Source organism: Myotis brandtii, unplaced genomic scaffold (genome assembly GCF_000412655.1).
Source record: "Myotis brandtii unplaced genomic scaffold, ASM41265v1 scaffold115, whole genome shotgun sequence".
NCBI classification, from domain to species: Eukaryota; Metazoa; Chordata; class Mammalia; order Chiroptera; family Vespertilionidae; genus Myotis; species Myotis brandtii.
The window spans coordinates 19,742,222-19,747,364 of NW_005353967.1; the positions used below are offsets into that span (position 1 = coordinate 19,742,222).

Genomic DNA, 5,143 nt, shown 5'->3' on the forward strand with positions numbered 1-5,143 from the left:
CTATACGAAAGTATTGTTTGTTCAACTAATCTACCAGGAGAAGATTCTAAATTAAATTTTCTTGCCTTGTTTTATAAATGATATACTGCTATGCTCAGCATACTTTTTTCCAAATGTTACATGAAATGGAATATGTCAAAGTAAGTTTCAAATTTCATACTTGTAACTATACAATCTCTAACATGTAGCAAGATGTTATCAAAGTATAATCTGCTTAAGAGTAATGTTAATTGAGATTTTTACTTGGCTATAATATACATTTGTCATTTCTTGGGGAAAAATTTTTGTCAAGTCCCTTCTGAATTATGTTTCTTAATTTTCTTCTGTTTTATTTTTTTTATTCTGCATTTTATTACTGAAATACATTGTCCTACCCATCCCACCCCACCCCACAATAAAAATCTCCCAGATCTCCCATTCCTTCCCTTCATCCCCAAGGCAGTCCTGCACAAGTGCTCAAGAATTCACTTCCCACTGGACATTTTGGAGTGTGTCCAAGGGGTAGCCAAGTGGAAACTACCAGGAGCCTTTGTGGAGAAAAATGGAGAGGGGTGAGGTAGCTCAGGAGGAGCTTGTTTGAGGGCCTTGGCCACTTGCTCATAGACAAGCTCGATGTCCTCAACATCTGGACCGGTGGAGATGAACTGTCCATGCATAAGCATTGGGCAAGTACCGACGCACACCTTGGGACACCTGAGATGGAGAATCCGCGGTACTTCTTACACACCACCTGTACTATGTGGAGCTGTGGCAATGGGCTGCACTCAGCCAGAATGAGCTCATCGCCATCCAGAAACTTCCTCTGAGAGATGCCCAGCACTGGTCTCATCCACTTCTTCCGGGGGCAGGGCGGGGGGGGCGTTGTCAAGTAATGATCTAAACTTTCAGGGCTTTCAGGAGCCCCTTCTCCAGATTATCACTGAGGCTTGGGTTTGAATTCTTGATGTAGGGAGAAAATCTGGCAAGTATGACCAGGCCACCTGTGTTGTATTCAGGGTTCAGAGTTGCCTATTTGGGGTACCTGGAGGACACAGCACTGCCTCCAAAAATTGCTTAATCTTGCTGGTGACTTGTGCACACTTCGTTGCCGTACAGCAGAAATGGGAGCTGCCCTCCTGAGCACAGCTTCTGTACCATCTTGGTTAACCTCCTGGTGTCAGTGGTGGTGATGCTGAAGGTGATTCCCTTGAGCCAGAGCACCATGAAGAGTCTCTGGGAGAAGGGGCCCTCTGTCTCGCCCCATCCCTGGTAGCCTTTACAAACAATTCGACCAGAAGTTGTTCTTCAGCCATGGTTGCACTGGAGTCCAGGAAGTTGCCTTCGCTGAGGGAAAGGGAGGGACCCAGGTGCAGGAAGGCGGGTCTCACAAGCAAAGATTCTCTCCCCAAGAGCTAGGACTGTCCCCTCAGCTCAACACCAGCTGGGTCAGACTCACTCACTTTAGACTGGCCCTCCACCAGTCCAGTAGACCCTATACTCAGCTCCTTCAGCTCAATCCCCTCTGGGGCTGGATCAAGGAGCTCTTCTATTTTATTTGAATAAAAAATTGACTTTCATCTTAAGTAAGCATGATAAAAAAGAAAATTTCTGTCTGAAAAAGTCCACAATATGAGCCCATTCTTTTATTATCCAGTCCTGCAACATTATCTTGGGTATTTTTAGCTTAAGCCAATCTTTCAATGTTTACTCTATGTATGTAAATAATACAAGTTCTTTTAGAAATGCTACTTATATTCCAAAAAAGCAATCACTCTGATTGCCCACTGCTGTCATTCCAGTCTTAAGGGTTCTAATCCAAATTCGTGGGTGACTGGAAAGACACCACCCTCATCCTATTGGATTCATTATGAATAACACAAAGATAATGACACTTGTAATTACTGTCAGATAGCTTGCCACCTTCTTAGAAGTTCCCAAAAGCAAGATGCCCCAAATGTGTACTCATAATTGTTTATTAGTCAGTCAGATTACAAAGCAAACTATAGCTTACTCAAAATAAAATGGCACTTTTTCATTTTTTAAATTTGATTTACAGTGTTTCTAAGTTAAACACCGAGTATAAATATGGATATGCATAATATAAATACCTGAGCTATTTGCATGAAAGTACCATTATAAATAGAAGTCAACCTATAACAAGTTTTGTTTTAGGAGAGTTATTGTTTAAATTCAATGTTGGAAGTAGTCAAATTCCACTAAATAAGGAGATTATTTTCTTTATAAGGCAAATTGTGTGTTTCAGTGAATATTCAAAAAGGAACACTTCAAATTCCTTATCTTCAGATTTTGGAAAATCTTAAGATAAAGAATAAAGTCCTATCTGCTCTCTGGTTTTCTCATTCCCCTCTACATTATAAATTAAATCTCATAATATTGTTTTGAAAGTTGTTATCTTCCTTCCTTCTGACTCCACATTCTATTTTAACATAGTAAATTTGTTAACAATTTGACACCCAAAACTCTATGCCTATTTTCATCTATCTCCATAGTAACTGCATTCAGCACAATGTAAAACATTAAATTAAAGACAACAACATATAACTAAGAAGCAATTGTTTTCTAAGTACTATGAGCCAGTCCAGTATATCTGCTATAAATTCCATCAACAACTTTGTAATGGAATTGACTATGCCCTTTAAATAATCACCCTTTTGGGAGAAATGACATCAAGTTAACATATTAAATCGTGCGTTATTCTATAGGATTGCTTAAGATATAATAGTAAAGACAAAACAATTGCCCAGGCTGAAATCCAAAGGCAAGGCAAATCATAAAGGCAGATGTGGCTTCCCCAAGACTTGAGCAAAACTATTACAGTACTTCCCCCAAGGAGGAAACTCATTGGAACACCCCTGAGTCACTTGCAAATTGTTATGTGACATCAACTCACTTCTATCATAAGCAATTTCAATGTAAACATTTAAAGCCACATATGATGATTTCATAGGCCTGAATGTTCTCTTGATAGCTAAAGATGACAGATTCCAAAGGCGATTTAGCCAAGTGACAGTAACCCTGTAGATGCCTGCTAGGAGGGCTGACCAGCACAACATAGTAACTTATAGGTTTATATGTTGGTTTCTCCAGCACTCATCATTATAATGTTCAAGTGCTGTAACATATCAAACATTACAACACAATAGACTGCCAAAGGCTTACACAACAAAGCCACACTCTCCTTGGTGAATGAATCAGATAATTACAATGAAAATATCATCAACAAGGATCATAAACTGAAACTAATATTAAAGAAAACAAATGAAGCTTTACTGTGTAGAAAAAAACAACAACCATAAGATTCTGACCTAGAATAATAAAATCCTATAGTTGGAAAGAGTCTTAGAGGTCATCTGATTCAGCAATCCACCTGATGCAGAAGTTTATTCTACAATGTTCTTGACAAGTGGCCATTCAGCCTCTCTTTATTCCTGTCCAGTGCCCAAGAGTGCACTATTGTTACTGACTCAAAATTTGCCTTGCTGAAACTTCCACTCATGACTGTTTTCTAGAGCTTTTAAATTAATTAAGTCTCTGTACTAAGTCAGTTGGTTTTTTAAAAATACATAATAATAAAATAGCAAGCACTTATTGAGTACTTACTTTGTGCCAAGCATTTGACTAGGTATTTATATGAATCATCTTATTTATTTAGTGATTATAAGTGTAAACTCTGGAGCCAGAATGTCTGAGTTAGAATTCTGGCTCTGCATTTACTAGCTATATGACATTAGAAAAGTCATTTAGCCTCTCTGTACTTCAGTTCCTCAACTATAATATAGGAATAATAATAATGTCTACATGATACGGTTGATAGGAAAATTCAATGCTAGTATATGTAAAGTGTTTAGAATAGTGCTCAGCACATGATAACGACTGTAAAAATGTTGTTGTGCTACTCATTGTTATTATTATTTCTCATAATCCCATTCTACAGGTGAGAAGGCTGAGGTTTAGTAAAGAGTTTAGGCAACATAAGTCTGGGATTTTCAATTATCATTGTTCATTCACATCTGGAAAAGATTTATTATGTAATTTATTTGCTATTTCTCATGTATTTGCTGTTCCATTTAGCTTTGCATATTAGTCTATTTAAATTGATTCCATGTTGGGAACTTTCTTCAGTGTTTGATTTGTTCTAAGAGTTTGGAACCAAGAGTATGTCTTCTTCAAAAGAAGCATTCCTAATATTATATTCTCTAGTGAAACAAAATCATCTAGTGTTAAACCAGAGATGGTAAATGTATGTTTAAAAAACTGTATTATAAAATGTATCAAGAATCATAAAATAATTTAAAGGCTTTGATTCAATGATCCTACTCATGGAAAGTTATTCTAGGGAAATAATTGAACAAGTGAACTACATACCTCCAAATCTTCCTTACAGCATTATCAGCTCCATTCTCAAAAATATATTAGGGGTATAGTTAGGTAAATCATGGTAAATAAACATGAAGGGAAATTATGTAGTAATTAAATAATCATTATGAAACATGGAAAGAAGTTTATAATAAATTTTAAAAAGCACCCAAAGTTGAGTTATAATGGAATTATCACTATATTTTAAAATTTATCTTTATTGTTGAAAGTATTACAGATGTCCCCCTTTTTCCCCCCTCATTGACTTCTGCCCCTTCCTCAGGCCTTCACTGCACTATTGCCTGTCCATGAATTATGGATATATACATGTAAGTTCTTTGGTTAATCTCTTCCCGTCTGCCCCCACTCTGAAATTCATCAGTTTGTTGCATGCTTCCATGTCTCTGGGTCTATTTTGTTTGTCAGTTTAATTTGTTCAATAGATCCCACATATAAGTGAGATCATGTGATATTTATCTTTCTCTGACTGGCTTATTTCACTTAGCATAATACTCTCCAGGTCCATCCATGCTGCCTCAAAGGGTAAGAGAGCCTTCCTTTTTTACAGCTGCATAATATCCCATTGTGTAAACGTACCACAGTTTTTTTAACCATTCATCTACTGATGGGCACTTGGGCTGTTTCCAAATCTTAACTATTGTGAATAATGCTGCTATGAACATAAGGGTGCATATATTCTTTTTGTTTTTAATATATTTTATTGATTTCTTTACAGAGAGAAGGGGAGAGGGATAGAGAGTTAGAAACATCAATGAGAGAGAAACAT

At 37.0% G+C, this 5,143-nt stretch overlaps 1 pseudogene; it reads right to left on the reverse strand.

Moving 5' to 3' along the window:
* Positions 1-373: 373 nt before the first annotated feature.
* On the reverse strand, positions 374-1,292 carry LOC102253039 (annotated as a pseudogene).
* Positions 1,293-5,143: the final 3,851 nt, after the last annotated feature.